Consider the following 21,102-nt stretch of genomic DNA (forward strand, 5'->3'; position numbering starts at 1 on the left):
ATAGTGAAATTAGCTAGAAAAACAGCTATAAACTTTACTTCATTACTTCTTTGCTGTTATCAGGATGAGAACTATGGAGGAGACAAAGGGAGAAATAACAGTCCCTGCCTGCACCTGGAAATCAGAGTTGTACATACTTTTTGCTATCTTCAAGGCCGCGGTGAGCGAAGCAGTTGCAGAGGAGTTACAAAGAACAAACACTTGCCCTTATCTGTCCTACTGTACAGAGCTAGCAATTCTCCACAAAGCGGTTATGTCACCTTATAACTCAAATGATCAAAGTTTAAGGCATTTATTTTTTCTGATTCCACAGTCTTAAATATGAAATTATTGTATTGGAAGCTCAAAATTATCATATTTACTGAAAAACTATCATACACTGAAAAATATGCAAAAAACTATGCAAATAAGCATGGAAATAATTCTTCATATTTAATTTATATTACTCACTGTAAGATGCCAGGAGTGAGAGAACTAAGTCATCAAAGTTGAAGCATTTCTTTATTTTGAGGCAAGGAATCATAAGAAAGTGTTGACAGCAAGCCCAGAGGTCAGTTAAGACTCCCTGGGAGTGTCTACATGTGCATTTACTGTGCATTAAATTTACTGTGCTGTAATTTAGTGCGCAGTAAGTGGGTTTATGTTGGTGCCTATATGTGCAGGCATTAAAACACAGTAATGCTGTGTGTGGACCAACTTGGGACTAAAGTTAGTCCCAAGTCAGTCCATATACAGTGTTACTGCACAGTAAGGCATTTACATATGTGTTACTGTGCAGTAACTAATCGAGCATAAATTTGATACCTGCATGATGCAGATATCAAATTTACATTCAAGTCCGCATAAAAGATTATAGGTGGTGGAAGACCGGGGTTAACGGGGCTTAGGCCCCCCCCCCCAATATAATATTTCCCCCCACCACTTATGCATAAATTGCCATATTTACTGTGCAGTACAGGCATGCACATGTAGATTCCTCCAGGACTGCACAGCAATTTTTCGGTTTCTGTGCAGTGATGGTTACCGCACAGTAAATGTGCATGTGCAAACGTGCCCCCTGACAGTTACTTGGTTTTCGTATATGGTGCATCAAAATTATCCCACACTTTGAATACTTTTACCCCGATGGATGGTACCAGGGTTGAAATTATCATATTAATACAATCATTATTGTACACCTAGCAACACTGGGGGGGGGGGGGGGGGTGGAGATGAGATGAAGACTTGGAAACCCTCCTCCCTACCGTTGCCAACTCTGCATCTATGCTAAGAGGTTTCCAGAACGCCAGCCTACCTGCGGCACACAATGTGAACATGCCTGCGTGCTCGCCTATATCAGTTATGTATTATGGTGTATAGACTTTACACATGTAGTCATCTATTACATTTAAAAACCCCACTGGACTACTGTATAAACCAGATTCAACATTTAATGTTTGTTTTAATGAATCCCCTATATCTCCTAGGTGACTCGCAACAGTCTCCTGGAGATTTAGATCGAATCCACGCCAGGGCAGTCCTGGAGCGTTGGCAGCCCTCCCCCTCCGAGGGGCTGGGCTTCTCCTGCAGGGAGGGCACCGCATTCCTTCCTCTCCAGCACACAGCGGGCAAAACCAGAGCCTCAGCCGGCAGACCTGGAGGCTGCTGAAAAGCGCGAGCCCCGGCGCAAGGGGGGAGGCGGGACGCGGCAGGGCCGTGTCAGCAACTTCCCCGCGGCGGGGCGGGCCGGCAGCGGCTCGCCGCGCGTTGCAATGGTTACAGCCCGGAGCCGCAGCAGCGCAGGGGGACGCCGTGGTGCCTAGCCCGGCCCGGACTCCGCAGCAGCAGTAGGACGACGAGGAGGAGATGCCGCTGTCTCCCAGCCATCCCCTCACCGCGCTCTAGGACGTGCTCGGGGCTGCTCGGTGAGTCAGCGCTGCTTGGGCTTCCTGCGCTGCGGCGCCCCCCACCTGGGCCCGGCGCGAGCAGTGGCGGGGCTGAGGCCGGGCAGCTGCCTGGAGCCTGGGTTATGCTGGGTTTAGAGGAATGCCCGGAAGCGGTCTCGTTGGGCCCGCAAAGTAGCTGAGAGCTGGGGGAGAGCTTCAGAGAACAAAGTGCCCTCCTGGGGAGGGGGCCGCCCAGAGAACCACCTCAGTGGGAGCCGCAAAATAGCCAGGGTATGAGAGAGATGCCTCCCAGAAAACTGCCTCGCTGGGCCCACGACGTAGCTGAGAGATCCCTTGAACAAAGCCCTAGGGATAGGGGAGATGCCTAGAAACTGTTTTCAGTGGGACCCACAAATAGCCAAGGGATGGGGGAGATCCCTCCCAGAGAACTGCCTCGGTGGGGCCTACAAAGTAGCTTCCTAGGGGAGATTTAGACCTTGGACATGACACAGGGAAGTAGGGACGGTGATGGGGTTTCTCTGCCGCTTGATGTTGATTTTTGGCTTTCTGGAGGGTTTTTCAGACACACGTATAGGTGTGTCTCTGCCAGGCACGCTCACCATTAGTTTTTCTGCACCCATGCTTGCAGGGCTTGAATGAAACCTGGGCTCCACAAGTAGAGAGGAGAGCAAGTTGAGCCACTCGGATTTGTTGGCAAGCATAAGAAGCAGGCCCATGTCTGTTTCTAATTTCTTTTTCTTTTCTTTTTTTTAATGTGCTGGCAGAATTTCTGTTCATATTGCATTAAAAGAATGCAGGGAGGAGAGAGAGTAATAGTAGACCAGGCAAGTGGTTTGATTGTTGTTCCTTCTCCTCCCCTTCCCCCCCCTCCCCCTTTTTACTTCTTGTCTAAAGAACACAGGGTTGAATTGGATTTTAAGGTTCACAAGACAGTGAATGTGTGTAGCTGGGGGGGGGGGGGGAAAGTATTTGCTGTTTGAGAAGGGCTTGCCATTGGGTACTACAAGTCAAAAATGAATAGTTTGAGGGAAGAATTTAGTGTTTACAATATTTGGTAGATATTAAAGGTGAATCTGCTGGCTGGTGATGAGAAATAAGTGTAGGTTTCGTTGGCTGCTTTATCTTGCTATGATCAACGCCTCTGCAAACCACAGGATACTCTTTCTTCTATTGTAGATTGTGTCATTCTCTTAAAATTGCATGCTTAAAACAACAAAGGCAGCAACTTCATAGAGAGCTGTCAGGAGCTGTTCTGTAGCCCTCCTATTTATTGGGGAAATATTAGGGAACTGGTTTTATTTTGAAGGTGGGATCTGAAATAAATGCAGGATGTGAAAACTTAAGGCTGTGGAGCTTGTTGTACTTTATCTATGTCTAAGCACCTTAAGTGAGTTGAATTGTGAGAAGTAAATGTAAAAGTCCTTGTTCTTGGAACTTGCAAGGGCAGTAACAATGAATTCCCAAATTTCTGGAATGGAAAGATGCCAGGCATCTGACTGAGTGGTATAACTAAGTTAATACCATGTAGTTCTGCCAAGCTCTTGGCTGGCGTCTGCGTGGTGTTGTCATGCAAAAAAACAGTCTTTGCTCCCAAGTCATACATTATTTTCAAAATGAAAATGTAAAGATTTCAGTAAAATACTGTAAGTTCCGACCCAGGGAAGAGGCACTCCCCGTCCCATGCTAAGTACTATCTCAGGATTAGGCCTGTAGCTGTATCCTCTCTCTCTCTAAGCCTGTGGATTGCAGGACATTAGATATGTATAGCAAGGCTTCTACAGGATGTGGGAGTTGGAACTGAGAAGCAACCAGGATTTAGCAATAAATACCAAATCTTAGATAGGACACCAGTTTAAATAGCAGTGTTCTTGTATAAAAAAATACAGCTGGGGGAAATATCATATTGCTCTTACATTGATTTGTTTGGTAATACAGGTCCAATACAATATGCAACCAAATCTTCCAGTATATTTTTCTTTCATCAAGAATATTTGTATTTTATCTTACATGCCCCTCTCTATTTTTGCCAGCATCTATAGTCCTCCTGCAGATACTGCTTACATGTAAGAAATATCTTAACGTAAAACAAGAATGGCCACAAGAGACAAAATATGTCAAAATAGCTTTGTGTTTTTTTGCTTTTACTATTTTGGAGCTATACAGTTATCTCTTGTCACTGAAAAGTAGTTTAATAAAACATTTGTCAAACAGATCAATATTTTGCTTTTGCTTGTATGAAATAAGTGCAAATGAAGGTGTTCATGTTTCTGTTTTAAGTATGCAAATATATGTGAAATGTATTGTAAATATAACAAAAGCAGGTCTTTTCCTCAGCTGCAATTCCAGTCACACAAACACAGGTTTCCTCCCCCACAATTGAATATGTATCTGAATAACGATGATTAGCACTTATACAGTGCTACTACTAATCCTCAAACAGCCTAACATCATAAGTAGCAAACCCTAACTTTACACTACTGCAAAAAGAGATAGGTAACTAGATGGGGCTGAATAGACTGTTCTGTGGAAGCTGCCCTCAGCATAAATTATTCAGGTAAAGAGACTTAAAGGCCTTTCTCTAACTTGTAGAGGCCCCAGTAATAAAGTTGCTTGTTACCTGTACCTTAACACAATCAGAATGAATGTTCTCTTGTGTTGAGTAATTCTACATTTAAAAAAAAAAGCAAAAAAAAGCCGGACATTGAAGAGCTTACCGTCCGGCTAAATTTTCCTCCTATTTTAATGAGCATATATTCTAAAGTGATAAAGATCCCACTCTTGCTTTCATGTGGACTCCTCCACTGGTGGAAGGGTTTCCCTTGGCAGGATCACACCACAGAGCAGTGGTTCTCAACCTTTTAGATTCAGGGGCACCCCTTCATAACTGACTTTGAATTTGGAAGCACCCAAGTTGAGAACTTCTGTTGTTCTGCTCACCTTACCTCAGGGCTTCTCTGCCAGGGTGCTGCAACTGCTGCTGCCACCAGGTAAAAGTGCATTAAACACCTTCTGCACAGTTGGATAAGTCCAAAGCAGGCAAAAGCACCTACTCTTGTTGCAACCCTTCCCAGCCTGGCCCTGCCCATGCTCCTACCAGAAACAGAGGGGTGCAGGGTAGGTAAAGAGCCCCATGCACCTCTTTCTGGGAGACACCATGCAAGGTCACACCGGGAAGTGCTTCGGAAAGAGTGGGCACTCCTGCCTGCTTTAGGTTTATAAGATACCTGAACACAGGCAGGAACCCGTGGCTATGCTTCAGCTCTTCTTATGCTGCCTGGCTTGGCATCAGGCATGCTGGGCAGTTCCACCTGGCTCTGGCACCCATGCTGCAGCACTCCTGAAACAGTCTTGTGGCACTGTGGTTGAGTACCACTGCCACAGAGCTTAGTTCATAGTCTACCAAAGTCAGTCAGAAGACCATCATTGACTTAAATGAGAGTTGTAACAAGTCTTTAGAAAGGCAGTTAGTTACCTTTTGAATAGATTTCAATGTACCCATCTCAAGAGATACAGTCCTGCTTCCACTGATATCATTGATAACATTCCCATTAATTTTACTGGGAGCTGGATCAGACTCAGAAGAGAAAAGCTTTGGCATGGCTCCACAGCTTGGATGTATGACTTAGAATTAGAAAGAAATTACTATTTCAGGCATGGATCTGACAGGAAGATTTAATGAATGCTTTTCAGGTCAGCTTGTAGGTAGGTCTTTCTCGCATGCAGGTGTCTGTATTTACCAACAGTTGGGTACTAGAGTTTTAGTATCTTAAAATGAAGAGGAGTCGGTGAAACAAGGAGACAAATAAGGTCTTGATACAAAGCACTTACTGGATAAAGTAAACAGCTGGTAAGTGATTATGCTAGCTTGTCACTTTCTGTTGGGCAAGTGAGGTTGGAAAACTGTGTATGTCATAATAAATTAATGTGCGTCGCCTGTTAACTATTAATGAATGCTGCACATCTGCAAATATGGGTAGAACATCTCAAAGAAGTGTTTCCCACCCCTACCTGCTCCTAGGGTAGAGGAAAGTTTGTATTTACAAATAGGGAAGGCAGAACACTTAGTATTGCTATTTTTATTTTGCCTAGGATCCTGCCTATGCTATACAAGTTATGGTAAATAGTAAATAAATAGCTGGTGAGTAGACAGACCTACTCTTTGGCATCAGCATACTTTCATCCCTTCATAAAAGTCAAAAGGAAGAAGGATGGCCTGCCCACTCATAAAGGTGCTAGTGTAGACCCTGGGAGACCCAGGTTCAGTTCTTTGTTCAAGGTCATGTAAGAGGCCAGTGGCAGGGTAAGGCACTAAATTTCCCTCTGTGGGATCCATGAAAGAAGTATGCTTATCTTGGGCTGTTACCAGATTAGCATGCTCATCCCAGTCTCTACCGGATAATTTGTAATCTGCATTTCCCCTAAACTCAACCCCAACAGTATGCTGGATGTGAAGTGAATGGATAAAAGGCAAATTTCAATTTAGCAAATGAGGAAATTTCTCTTAATTGACAATATGCTTCATAAATCTGTAACATTTGTCATAATATAGCTCAGTTCCTTTTAGCATAAGAAACTCCAGTGCTGCTGATATTACAGAGGAAAAAAAATGTTTGTTCCGGTATGTTACCTCATATGTATTCTTCAGTAAACTAAATATATCAGCCCAGAAGGGCACAAAATGTGTATTTGAATAACTCCAGCCATAAAAGGGCATGATATTAACCATAACTGGTCTTAGCAGGTGACATTTTAAAGGAAAAGCTAATGGGAATGCTATAATTTTTAACTAACATGTACTATAGTTCTGTTTTGAGAGATGAAAGGGAAACTACCTACTGAACTGGATGAGGTTTTGGAAAAAAATGAATCTTAGATCTGGTCTTGACAGTGTCATCTTAATTTTGATTATTGTACTTAATATATACACCTGTTCCTGGGAATACACATGAAAAGGCAGCTCAGAAGTGGCATATCTAAACTTGTCCAGCGTTGTATAAAAAAACCAAACAGATTCTTGTGCTGAAATACTGCCTGGGTGGCTATACTGCATGTGTGCAATTACAGATGATTTGTAGATATGCTGTAAACTTGAAATACATGCTGCAACTTTAACAGGAAATGCTCCTGTGTTTTTTCTCCTTGTTAAATCTCTTTCCCAGCTCTCTGAAAGTGCAGTTTGAGCATACCGTGCAATAAAGACTGTAATTAATCCAACAGTGAAGTCCTGATACTGTTTTTAAGTGAGAAGTACCTCTCCACTCTGTCCTATGTTAATATATTTCATTTGAAGTTGTTTTGAAGATATGAGGGTATCTAATCCAAACTTTAATCCAGAATTTTTTGGGAATCCCAAATAAGAGCAACGAGACCAGTGTCCTGGCACTAGAGGAATTATTCAGTGTATCCCTGGTGTAAAGCTAATAGGTGATGAGCAGTAATTCTCAGACAGATCTCAAGAACTTTTTCCCCCTTCAACGAGCGTGGGAATGTTGGGACTCCAACCTGATACTGCTTTGGCAAGAGCTCATAGCAGATAATATTTTAGAAGCATTTCATTCACATGTGGCTTCCATAGAATGAAAAAATTGCTCTAAAAAGAACCTTAACTTTTAGATTACCATCTTACATTTATATTTATCCTTTTATGGCCTATTAAATGGGTACTTGGCGTCAGTCTTTCATGGGATGCCCATGCCCACTACAGGACAGGGAGGTCCGGGTGAGGGAGATCCCCTGCCCTCCATCAATGCTGACCTCGTGAAGGAACACCTTGAGAGGCTGGATACCTTCAAGTGAGCCGGCCCTGACAATCTACACCCCAGGGTACTCAAGGAGCTGGCGAGCATCATAGCCCAGCCACTGGCACGGATCTTTGAAAACTCCTGGCGCTCTGGTGTAGTGCCCAAAGACTGGAAGAAGCCCAGTGTGGTGCCTATCTTCAAGAAAGGGAGGAAAGTGGATCTGGCAAATTATGGGCCCATCACCTGACTTCTATCCCGGGGAAGATCTTAGAAAAGTTTATTAAAGAGGCCATCCTTAATGGACTGGCTGACACCAACATCCTGAGGGATAGCCAGCATGGGTTTGTTGCGGGTAGGTCTTGCTTGACCAATCTCATTGTCTTCTATGACCAGGTGACCTATCACCTGCACAAGGGAGAAGAGATTGATGTCATATATCTTGACTTCAAAAAAGCCTTCGATCTGGTATCCCATGATCACCTCTTGGCAAAACTGGCCAGTTGTGGCCTTGGGTCCACCATGATCTGCTAGCTGGGAAATTGGCTCCGTGGTCGGACCCAGAGGGTAGTAATTGACGGAAGTCAATCATCACGGTGCCCTGTGACCAGTGGGGTCCCCAAGGCTCTGTCCTTGGACCCATATTGTTCAACATCTTTATTAATGATGTGGACATTGGAGTCAGAAGCGGACTGGCCAAGTTCACCAATGACACAAAACTTTGGGGCAAAGCTTCCACACCAGAAGACAGGAGGGTGATGCAGGCTGACCTGGACAGGCTCAGCAAATGGGCGGATGAGAACCTGATGCTGTTTAACACTGAAAAATGCAAGTTTCTCCACCTTGGGAGAAAAAACCTGCAGCATCCTTATAGGCTTAGCAGTGCTACACTGGCTAGCACTACGGAAGAAAGAGACTTGGGGGTCATCATTGACCACAAGATGAACATGAGCCTGCAATGTGATGCTGCTGCTAGTAAAGCGACCAAAACGCTGGTTTGCATCTATAGATGCTTCTCAAGCAAATCCCGGGACGTCATTCTCTTGTTGTACTCGGCCTTGGTGAGGCCGCAGCTGGAGTACTGCGTCCAGTTTTGGTCTCCACAATTCAAAAAGGATGTGGAGAAGCTTGAGAGAGTCCAAAGAAGAGCCACGCACATGATCAGAGGTCAGGAAAACAGACCTTACGACGACAGGCTGAGAGCTATGGGGCTCTTTAGCCTGGAAAAGTGCAGGCTCAGAGGTGATCTGCTGGCCACCTATAAGTTTATCAGGGGTGACCACCAGTATCTGGGGGAACGTTTGTTCACCAGAGCGCTCCAAGGGATGACGAGGTTGAACGGTTACAAACTACTGCAGGACTGATTCAGGCTGGACATAAGGAAGAATTTCTTTACTGTCCGAGCCCCCAAGCTCTGGAACAGCCTGCCATCAGAGGTAGTTCAAGCACCTACATTGAACACCTTCAAGAGAAAATTGGATGCTTATCTTGCTCGGATCCTATGACCCCAGCTGACTTCCTGCCCTTCGGGCAGGGGGCTGGACTCGACGATCTTCTGAGGTCCCTTCCAGCTCTCATGTTTATGAAATCTATGAAATGACACACAGACTATAACTGCTTAGTTTTGCACCAGTGATTTTGCAAGTGAAATTGAAAACCTCCAGTTATCTAAGGACCAAGTGGCACCACTTCTAGGTATTGGGCAAAGTCCTAGATATCCTTTTAGCATTAACATGACTTTAAGATTTTATGTTTTATTAACACTGTGCTTTTGTTGACTATTTGGCATTGGTGTATACTTGTTGGCTTCACAGGCTAATATAATTTCTGACTAAGTTAAAAGGTTTGAGACACAAGTCTTCAAACATCTCATGCCGTTTCCATACTGTTTGTTTGGGTTTTTTGTTTGGTTGTTTTTTTCCTTTTTCTCTGTGCTTGGGGATTGGGCAATCTCTCACATCATGCTTGAGAAAAGGACCAGCAACTGAACGCAAGGTTTTAAGTTATTACTGGTTGCAGACAGAACATGATTTATCTCATTATATCAAAGATTACAGATACTCTATTTTGCAGCTCCTTGTTAGTTGTGTATTGAGTTCCCAGTGATTAACTTTGTTCCATCGGAGGGATTTTCCCTTTTTAATATTAATCCCTTTTCTGAACTGTATAGTGCATACATGTCAGCTGCATCATCTTCCACTTTTCATGTAAACATGAGTGAGTGGTTGTGTAAGAAGAATAAAAACCAATAAACCTACATTATTCTCTGTTGTAAAGTCAGAGAAAAGAATGAAAAGGAGTTGACCTAATAAAGATAGATACTTACCATGGGTTAGATTCTTTTGAAGCTGTTTCACTTTATTATTGAAATGTGGTAAAGTACAAAATGTATAACTCCTAAACTATTTTTGTTCAGTAGCAAAGGTGTTTAATTTCACTATGTATGCTATTTTAAGAAAAATTACTTAAAATATATAAATTCACCAAATGAAAGTAACAGAAGGGTTTAAAGCGAAGCTTAGATTTATTTAAATGTTTGAAGTAAGAATGTAGTATTTTCAGCTTATGCTGTAAGGTATAATTTCTGATGTAAATTGAAGTTTGCATATTCTATGTTCTGTGATATAAGTTTAAGTTTGCATGTTGCTTTAAAGGAAAGATGGCTCCAAAATAACCAATTTAGATTTTTATATCAATTTTATATAGACAAATCTAAACTTATTGCTATTTTATTTTTAAGGATCATTCATCAAAATATAAATAACTGCTGCTTGTTGTCACTATGTCTCAAGTGTAGTAGTTGATTACGCCTCTGCCAAAAAGTAAGTGGGAAATAAATTATAAGAATAATGAATACTGCAGCCAAAAGGCTTGTGTGATATTTGTGACTTGTATGATATTTTGTCATTAATGCTTTTCTAAGTCATAATAAAATACACTGTATTTGGTTTGTTTTTTACTATTAATTATTTTCTCAGTTAGAATTGCTTGTTCTACTCCATCAGTTTAATCAAACACATGCAATTAAATGATACAACAAAATGCTAATCAACATGAGTGAACTGTTTTAATAACCAAAATCTTACAGTGCCCTTTATCATCACATCATTTAAGTTTTTAATGATCAACAGTTTGACTCTTTGCATAATATTCTGTTGTTAGTAAGTTGATCCTACTTTGTGCTCAGTTATATCTTCTAATGGTTTTAATAATGAAGCATACAATAACAGTTCATCTTTTAACAGCCTAACACAAGCTTTCATTCTGTACTGTTGAAGTCAGAAGGAGTTTTGCCACTGAATTGTATGGGAGCAAGATCAGACATTCAAGACACCTGAGGTGGAATCAATCTAAGTTGCACAGTTTTCTGTAAGCCATGTAGTTTAGATCAGTAGTGAACAAAACATGTATATTCCCTTTGGTGGTGGGGGGTGTAAATGTTAGACCAGGTTCTACAATTTTTAAACCAGTATAAGTGCACCGAACTTCTGTTCTTTTACGGGTATAGAGTGGTTTCCAATCTCTTGTACTGGTAAAAGTGTAATGGCAGTACCTTACCTACAGAACACTGGATGGAATGGTCCACTGCAGCCTTGGAAACAACATAGGAGGAAACCTTTAGGACCATGAAAATTGCATTATGTGGGTCAAGCGTTGTTGCCTCATGTTCTAAAATCAGTTCCAGCTAGAACTCTTAAGACTTCAAATCTTCATATGGCAAAGCTGTCAGAGAGTGATGTTATGTTAAGGATGTGCAGATGATGTGAAAACCCAGCAGGGCTGGATCTACGATTTTGAAAGGGGTGCAGGTGGTGTGGTATATTGTCACATAGGAACACAACAGATATTTTTTCCAGTTAAAGAGAAACAAGAAGCTTTGCTAATATGTTAGGGGCCTAGCTCTGTGTTATTCTGTTTAAGATCAAAGCAAAAACCAATATAATTATTGGTATTTGATGTAATTTTCTAGATTATATATAAAGTTTGCCTAATACAAATTAGGCAAAGAACAGTCAAATGATATTGTGTCTAGTCCTGTAATCATCATAGTTAGGAGTGGCTAACAGACAATAACATTGCAGAAGAAATGCTAGTTTGAACAAGTCCATTAAAAAAGTGAGAGTGTTGTTAACACCACTGATGTGGAGAGAAATTGGCATGAATCAAGTATATAATGAGCCAAGAAGGCAGTTGACTCTGTTAGCCTGCCTCAATAAAAATGCTGCTGCCCCTCTCAGGCAGTTGTTTTTAAAGTTTGGGTGAAGCAGAAATCAAAGTGGAGTCACCCAATAACCCAGCATCTCAAGAAACTCCCCAACAGAAAAATAGTCAATGCAATTTTGTGATTTTTTTTATTTTTTTTTCTTATCTGTTCTCATAATTGAAGTGGTAATATGAAAAACTTGTTGGGAATATTTTCTTTTGAAAGAACATCTTAGTAGTATTTTACTATGTACTATTGCTGGCTCAGGAGCTGTACAATTATATATTGTATGAAGGATAGTATAAAGTTGTTTAACTACAGTGTATATATGAGGTTCGCTAACAATGTACAGCAGAAAGTGTAAATGTTGCTTGCCTGCCTCCTTCCCACTCTGCAGTTTTGTTCTTAGTTATCAGTTTTCTTTCAGGTTTCTTAAATAAGTATAGTATGTAACTGACTGAATGCTTTTTGTCATTCTGAAACTTGTACTTATATATGTAATTTAAGTTCAAACCAGTGTTTGCATTATTTTTATTAGATGCTTATCTAAATTGAGCCTGAGACCAGAGGTGTCACTATACTCCATCTCCACAAAAGAATATTTGTCTGTAGCAACCCTCTAGTTCCTATGGTTTGCCCATGATCCTTCAGGTACTCCTGCACTTGTCCAGCTCTTCTGTATCTTCTTCTATGGTTCGCTTCAGTTTTTTTGTAAACCAGTACTGTGCCTTTGAAGATATTCCATTTTTGATAAAATGTTTAATAAATGAGCTATCAGAAATGCTTAGTTTAAAACATAGAACATGCCTGCTATTAGAAATCTATTAAAATAATTAGTACTTAAATTAGGTTTGTGTCTCATGACCCCATTGAAGTATGTTGGAAGTTTTGTCTAGGTTTTCTTTTGTGGGAAAAGAGTAAGGAAACTATGAACAGCCTTTAAGAGAAGGCAGAGTTGGCATATATGAACATTTACATACACGGCTGATCCAGTCTTCAATAAAAGTCTTTCCTTTGACTTCAGTAGATGCTGGAATAGGATGCAGAAGTCTCTGACAGTAAAGGTATGAAACTTAAGCATATTTAATACATACAAGTAAAAAATGTTTTATTTAGAAGTAGAACAGCTCAGAAGGGCGTAGTTGTATATGAGACAGAAACTTGAGAGGTGGGCCAGTGATCCAGCATTGCCTACAGAGTTCTATCAACATTACAGCTGGCCAACGTCAATACAGAAATAAAGGGGTTTTGCTCAGCAAAAGTAGAATAGCTAAAACAGTACTCTTTAAGCTTTGCATAGGTTCAGTGTTAGCTGACAGGTTTGCTGCAGTAGATGCATATAACATTCTCAGTTACATTAATGAGCATACTTGCTTATTTAGTTTCTTTTGAAACGTTGTGGGGGTCCATTAACACTTTTTGTTCATATAGGCTGTGTCCTGCCTAAGAAAACTAGGACCTGTGCTGGTGAAGAATTACAAATACATTGATAAATATCTGTACTTTAGTCAGGATTTGGACGATTTGATTTTCCCCAACCCACCCGTATTTCAGCCAAATCATAGCCTATCCCAAGAAATCAAGTATATTCTATGTGGGGGTTTCATAAAAGTATCTCTGTCTTGAGGAATGAGTATACATTCTGTTGCTTTTGGAGTTGCTTTGGTATGTCAAATCAGTTTTTGAAATCCATAGTGATCTAGCATGCCTGTATCTTTTTTTTTTTTCCACAGGACTGGTATTTGCTACCCTTTTTCAGTCGGAATATCTAAACTTAAAATTTAGGACTTAGGAGCCTGTTCTGATGATTCTCTGGGGAATAAGCATTGAGATGGCAGTACTGTAACTTCTTGTAAGGAGGTACTCAAAATGTTAAACTTTAAAAGTTCAAGAACTTTAGCTCTTTGGATGCTATTTGTATTGCATCTGTGTGTGTTTAAGATGGAGAAAACAACCTAACCCCTCAGAAACTTCAGTTTTTGAGCAGCTATATGCTACATTCTTTTTTATTGAACCCAGTCATTAAAATCCCTTATGTGGTTTTAATCATGAATTTAAAAAATATCTGATTAAAAAGATTTGCTTGTCGGCAGCACCAAAAGTTCTTTTTTGTTTAGTGAATCACAAAAAACAGTTAAGTCAGCCTGAAGGTTTGACACACGGGCTAATGAAAAGACCTGGATCAGTTAAATAGTTGGGTGTGCTATTCTTATATTTAACTAAGTGGCATATAGATCATTATTGTTTATGGGGCAGAGATACTGGTATCTGACAGGTTCTTGAAATCTCTTACGGAACCAATCATTAAGTAGCTTTTCTGAGGCACTATTTAAATGGTGTAACAGTGTTTGCATAGTTTTACTGGCAAATTAGTCTAGCTCATTTCCTGTAGTTTTCCTTGTTCCTTACAGTTCTGGCATTGCCAATATTTTGTCATTTGAAAGAGCAAATTGAAAGAGCCATGCTTCACTACCTTAAAGACTGCAGTCCTTCAAGGTGGCCTGCAAAGAGGAAAAACAACTGGGCTTGTAGGGGTTTTTAAATTCTTTGTGCTGGCCTAGCAAGTGTTTTTTAATTGTTGTCATTTACAGTAGACTATCAAATCTTTTCTAGCTTGGAAGGTTCTCTGTGACTGGAAGTGACATTATCACAAGGACCAAAAGTGAAAGTTGAATAGCTAAGAGAAGAAGGTGTATTAGTTACTGTCTAATTTTTCTTTTTTTATTCTTTATTTTGACTAATTAGTATTTTGGGGGTAATTATTGTTTGTTAAGGTCTAAAAATCCTCACCAAGTCCATGTAAAATGCTGGAGCTAATATATATTCTCTAACACAGCCTGCAAATTCTCCACTCTTCTCTCCCTTCTGGGCTAGGGACAAAGGTTGCACATAAATGGGTTTAAGTGATCATAAACTGTTTTAAGCCTGTAACAGAACAGAAATTTGGTGCACATAAGCTGCTTTCAAAATTATCAAAACCGGTTTAAGATAAACCTAGTTGGATGTAGTATCAGACTTAACTGATTTAGGTCAAACTAGTTTATGGAACTTCTGTCCTAGATCCCTTCCCAGTTCAAGTTAACTCACAGTTCTTCAGCATCCCAGGATGCTTTGCAGCCATGGGCTATGCTGCCTGCTTCAGTAGAGCAGGGACTGCTTCCCCCCTCTGCTCCCTAGCCTGTTTCCTTCCTGTGCCCATCGGCCCATAAAGACAGGGAGGTAGGGGAACAGACCCCCAGCCCTACCTAGCCAGGGTCTACACAGGATGTGGGGGGGAGAGGGCCCCTGTAGTGGGGGCCTTTCAGACCCTGGTAGCCCTCCCCCTTCCCAGGTGCTTATTGTTTCAGTGACTGCTACAGAAGGGAGGGAGAAAAAGTCCACCCAGTCAGGTGCCTGCCTGTGCAGCACAGTATGGGGGCACCAGGGAGCCCCTGGCTTGTGGGGGCTTCCTCCCCACCCCAGCCCCGGGTCCCCCAGCCTGGGGCAACTCCAGGGAGCTGAGGGGAATTCTTCCCCTCCTCAACCCTAAACCTTTGCCTTAGGTGCTGTGAATCTCAAGGATAGCTGAGGGAGTAGAGGGAAATTCCCATGCTCCCTTGCATTAGTTTTGCATCAGACCTGCAGCATCTGAGGCAAAACTGGCTGTGGAGGAGCAGGACAATTTCCCTCCACTCCTTGAAGGTGCCTGAGACTCACAGGGGCTAAGGGAAGCAACTCTGGGGGACCCTGGGCTGGGGTGGAGGGAAGCGCCTGAAGCGGGCTGCCCGGGCAGACACCTGGCCCAGAGGATGACTTCTCCCTATGTCAGCGGCTGAAGCAATCAGCAGCTGGAAAGGGGCCCAGGGGGGGAATTCCCCTTAGCTCCCCAGGGCTGTCTAGGCTGGGGAACCCAGGCTGAGGGAAACCTCTTGAGGTGGAGGCTCCCCCAAGGTGGGCTAGCACCTGGACAGGGGGTTTCTCAACCCCCTGTGGGGGGACAGCAGGGGTTTGGGGACACTTGGCTGGGCTAGCAATAGCCAGTAGGCTGGCAGATGTGCTCTAGCACTCCCCTGGGTCAGTGCAGGCCTCCCCCTGCCTTTCCCAATTGAAATCTGAATGTCAATTTAGTTGGCTATCAGTTCAACCTACGCAACTACCTAGATTGAATCAATTCAGCCTCAGACTTTTACTGTACTTAGCCCTAAAGTTAGTACACCTTCATTTACATAATCTTGACCAAAAAAAAAAAGAAATGGAGGGGGCAACGGGAAGAACAGTCCTACTTTGGAAAACAACAAAAGATATTTTTTTGTAGTTTTCCTTTTTAAAATGTTTATAACAGTCATGGCAGTTCCACCTGGAAGACAAGGTGAAGGATAATCTTCCTATGTGGGAAAGGCTTCCCAGAGCTGAAGGTATAGAACTGAAATAAGCAGGTTCTGTTCTTTATAGGTTCTTTCTTTGCTCTTTTATTATCTGTCTTTTCACTTGGTCTTTTCCCCAACTCCTTGAGAGAGTGAGCAAAGGCAGGAAAGGGGTGCAGTGGTGAGAGTTGTGTTACATGTTCATTTATATCTAATCTTTCGAAGGTTAAAAAGTTACAAATGGAGGAGGAGCAGAGTAAGATTTTTATAGGTCATTTGCACCAGCAAGAAAGCTGTTGCCATCACTGTTACTGTTGAAGCAGTGTGTTATAAACTGAGATAATAACAGATGTTACATCATTTAAAAAAACTGCATCAATGAACCAGCCTCAGTTTCTAATAAAATTTATTTTAATTAATAAAAAAGTTTTTTCCACATGAATTAGAGCTTTTATTCCACTATATCTTGGCACAAAATATAAAAATGAAGACTCTGAATGCAAGTATGTTAAATTATATATATTATATAAAGAAGTATGGGAGTTGTTAAATTAATGAAGTATATGAGTCATTAAATTAAACAATTCATGGTTTGTAAGTGCTGAGACCATTTCCTAGAGCACTGTAGAAAGGTTTGCATACAAGTCTGTTGCTTTATGTGGAGACAAAAGGCTTTCAGATACTTTGGTAATGGGCCGGGGCGGGCAAAATACAGCCCGCGGGCCCCTAAAAAATGTAGAAAATTAATATTTCTTTACCCTTGGTTCCTGTCAAAAACGACAGTAGGGCAGTAGGACCCAGGGGAAGCCCAGCGGGCTCCAACAACAGCAGGGCCCGCCCCTTCCCCCCCAGCTGGAAGCCCCAGCTGGGGCTTCTGGCCTGGGAGCACATGGCTGCCCGGTGCCAGAACTGCAGGGAAGTGTGGGGGGGGAGAAGGGCAGGGGGGACCCCAGGCAGGGAAGGTGCACAGAAGGGAGAAGCAGGCCTTTCCCCGCCCTGTGGCCAGTGCCCCGTGCTGCAGCTGCTCACAGCTCGTGGGGCTGCCTGTGCCTGCTCTGGACAGCCCTGTGTGGGCTGCAAGCAGCTGCAGCAGGGAGCGCCAGCCATGGGGCAGGGGAGGGGCTGCTTTTCCCCCCGTGCTCAGCTTTTCCCTGGGCTCCTTCCCTGCATGGAGAAAAGCGGCCCCTCGCCCACTCCATGGCTAGCGCTCTCTGCTGCAGGCGCTCTCAGTCCACGTGGGGTGGGTTACAAGCAGCTGTAGTGTGAGGCATTGGGCATGGGGTGAGCGAGGGGCTGCTTCCCCCCTGCCCTGTGCTCAGCACCACCTTTTAACCTGGCCCCACTGCCAGGATGCAGTGTGGCTGGGTTACAAGCTGGTGCTGAGTGCAGGGAAGAGTGGCCCCTTACTTGTCATGTGGCCAGTGCCCAGCACTGCAGCCACTCACAGCCTGCCTGGGACTGCCTGTGCCTGCTCCAGACAGCTCCGTGTGGGCTGCGAGTGCCCGCAGCAGGGAGCTCCGGCCACGGGGTGGGCAAGGGGCTGCTTTTCCTGCACTCAGCACCAGCTTCTTCCCTGCCGGCAAGCAGGGGGTCTGGGCTGTGCACTGCCCCCTGCCTGTACTGCAGGGCTGGGGAGCACTGGGTGTGAGTGGGTGGGAAGCCAGTGGACCCACACTGGTGCCCCAGGGTCAGTGCTGGTGGGGCCCAATGCAGGGTGGCAGGAGTGTGGGGTGTCAGGTGCTCTATGGAGCTGGGCAAGCTCCCCCCTCTCCCTGCGGGTGCAGCCCAGCCCAGCTCCATGGACCCCTGCCAGTCTGCGCCCTGCTTTGGGTCCCACTGGTGCTGGCTCTGGGACATTGGTCCCAAGATGGTGACCATGGGGCGGGGCACCTGTCAAGGGGCGGGGCTACCCATGCGGTGCTCGACAGCCTGCCAAAACTGGGTAAGCGGCCCTCTGCCCAAAATAACTGCCCACCCCTGTTATGGGCACTAGGGCTGTACTAAATCTTGCTGGCTGTTTCGATTCAACATAAACTCAGATTTGCAGCATCAGTTAAAGAGACTCCTGTTCATACAGGTGCATAGATTCATAGATTCACAGATGTTAGGGTCGGAAGGGACCTCAATAGATCATCGAGTCCGACCCCCTGCATAAGCAGGAAAGAGTGCTGGGTCTAGATGACCCCAGCTAGATGCTCATCTAACCTCCTCTTGAAGACCCCAGGGTAGGGGAGAGCACCACCTCCCTTGGGAGCCCGTTCCAGACCTTGGCCACTCTAACTGTGAAGAAGTTCTTCCTAATGTCCAATCTAAATCTGCTCTCTGCTAGCTTGTGGCCATTATTTCTTGTAACCCCCAGGGGCGCCTTGGTGAATAAATACTCACCAATTCCCTTCTGTGCGCCCGTGATGAATTTATAGGCAGCCACAAGGTCGCCTCTCAACCTTCTCTTGCGGAGGCTGAAAAGATCCAGTTTCTCTAGTGTCTCCTCGTAGGGCTTGGTCTGTAGGCCCTTAACCATATGAGTGGCCCTTCTCTGGACCCTCTCCAGGTTAACCGCATCCCTCTTGAATTGAAGCGCCCAGAATTGCACGCAGTACTCCAACTGCGGTCTGACCAGTGCCCGATAGAGGGGAAGTATCACCTCCTTGGACCTATTCGTCATGCATCTGCTGATGCACGATAAAGTGCCATTGGCTTTTCTGATGGCTTCGTCACACTGCCGGCTCATGTTCATCTTGGAGTCCACTAGGACTCCAAGATCCCTTTCCACCTCTGTGCCACCCAGCAGGTCATTCCCTAGGCTGTAGGTGTGCTGGATATTTTTCCTCCCTAGGTGCAGCACTTTGCATTTCTCCTTGTTGAACTGCATTCTGTTGTGTTCTGCCCACTTGTCCAACCTGTCCAGATCTGCTTACAGCTGTTCCCTGCCCTCCGGCGTGTCCACGTCTCCCCATAGCTTTGTGTCATCTGCAAACTTGGACAGAGTACATTTCACTCCCTCGTCCAAGTCACTGATGAAGACATTAAAGAGTATCGGTCCAAGGACCGAACCCTGCGGGACCCCACTGCCCACACCCTTCCAGGTCGAAACCGACCCATCCACCACGACTCTCTGGGTGCGACCTTCCAGCCAATTCGCCACCCACCGGACTGTGTAGTCATCCAAGTCACAGCCTCTTAACTTGTTCACCAGTATGGAGTGGGATACCGTATCGAAGGCCTTCCTGAAGTCTAAGTATACGACATCCACCCCTCCTTCTGTGTCCAGGCGTTTCGTAACCTGGTCATAAAAAGAAACTAGATTGGTCAGGCACAATCTGCCTGCCATGAACCCGTGCTGGTTTCCCCTCAGCATAATTTGTCCTGCCGGGCTCTCACAAATGTGAGCCTTGATAATTTTTTCAAAGACTTTGCGAAGGATGGAGGTGAGACTGACTGGCCTATAGTTGTCCGGGTCCTCCTTCCTCCCCTTTTTGAAAATGGGGACCACGTTGGCCCTTTTCCAGTCCTCCGGGACTTGGCCCGTGCGCCACGAGCTTTCAAATATTCCCGCCAGTGGCTCTGCAATGATGTCGGCCAGTGCCTTCAGCACCCTCGGATGGAGCTCATCCGGGCCTGCCGACTTAAAGGCATCCAGTTCTTCCAAATGACTCTGCACCATCTCAGGATCTACGTATGGAAGTCTGGCGCCCTGCTGCTGCCTCTCTACAACCCCAGTGAGAGACTTGTCGTGCCCCTCACTTAGGAACACTGAGGCAAAGAACTCGTTGAAGAGTTCAGCCTTGTCCCCCCTGTCTGTCGCCAATTGTTTCTGCCCATTTAGCAGGGGTCCTATTCCTCCCTGGGCCTTCCTTTTACTCCCTATATATCTAAAAAACAATTTCTTGTTGTCTTTTACTTGGGTTGCCATCCTCAGCTCCATGGTAGCTTTGGCCCGCCTAACTGCCTCCCTACAAGCACGAGCAGAGGAGGTATATTCATCTTTGGTGATCTCTCCCTGCAATTCAATCACTTATGGTACAGGTTCCTCTTGAGTCCACGATGGCTTACAGAAGAATGGACTGGAGCCAGGGATAGCCTTAGTTCCATAAGAAAACTGGAGTGGCTTCCTAGTGGAACTTTGTGTGCAATTGGCAAAGTTTTGCCAGGGGGTAGCCTGAGGCGAAGTTAGCAGCATAGAACTGGTAGTAACACTGTAGAATCTATGTTTGTGGCACAGACATTTTATTTCCCAGGCTCCAACTGGCAAACACTTCCAAAGTTTCAGAGGCATCGCCGGTTCAGAATAGAGTCTGGACATCAGACCCCAGATACCTATGCACAGCAGAATTTTGGTGCAGCTGTGGAATGTCATGGTTCGTGTTTGGAGATCTGCGAGGGGACAGAGAAGAGAAAAACAAACTCCCACACTTTCCCCATATATACTGGGAGAGTCTGAGATTAACATTGCAGGGTAAAAGTGGAGCATTGATCTATGAGAGGGTGGCCATAACAAGTTGAGCACTTCTCTGGCCTTTTCCTGCCTCAACATTGGGGTAGGCACTGACAAGGCTATCCAACGCGTATTTTCCAATGGCTCGAAGTCGTTCCTTCCTGCTAGTCAAGAAGGGTGGCCGGCGGGATAGAAGACTGTTTACCCTATTTCTTGATGGTCAGGTGGTTTATCCTTCCATTCTTTGAGCTGTGAAGAATTAACCATTTTCTCCAAGGTTTTCTACCTATTCCATTCAGGATTTCAACCTGATCTTCAGTGTGGTTACTAGTAGCAGCAGCCTCAGCTAAGGCATCAGCTTTATTGTTCCGGTGTGCTTCTTCTGAGTGATTTTTCTGATGCCCCTTTGTGTGAGTCACCCAGGTATCCCCAGTTCGTTCTTTGATTAGGTTAGCAATTTGTCTCCATTTGTCTGAATGAGAAATGGGACACCCAT

At 44.2% G+C, this 21,102-nt stretch overlaps 1 protein-coding gene across 10 annotated transcripts in view; it reads left to right on the forward strand.

Annotated features, from left to right (window-relative positions):
* Positions 1-1,656: 1,656 nt before the first annotated feature.
* The window catches only part of PTPN13 (protein tyrosine phosphatase non-receptor type 13), a 234,938-nt gene continuing 215,492 nt past the window's right edge, over positions 1,657-21,102 (forward strand). For 9 of the 10 annotated variants that reach the window (XM_019488152.2, XM_059722262.1, XM_059722263.1 and 6 more), the window contains exon 1: positions 1,822-1,904. The gene's annotated coding sequence lies outside the window, so the exon portion shown is untranslated. Of the gene's footprint in view, positions 1,905-21,102 lie in introns of all 10 variants that reach the window. The other variant, XM_014600565.3, reaches the window with a different exon arrangement.

This window comes from Alligator mississippiensis, chromosome 2 (genome assembly GCF_030867095.1).
Source record: "Alligator mississippiensis isolate rAllMis1 chromosome 2, rAllMis1, whole genome shotgun sequence".
Classification (NCBI taxonomy): domain Eukaryota; kingdom Metazoa; phylum Chordata; order Crocodylia; family Alligatoridae; genus Alligator; species Alligator mississippiensis.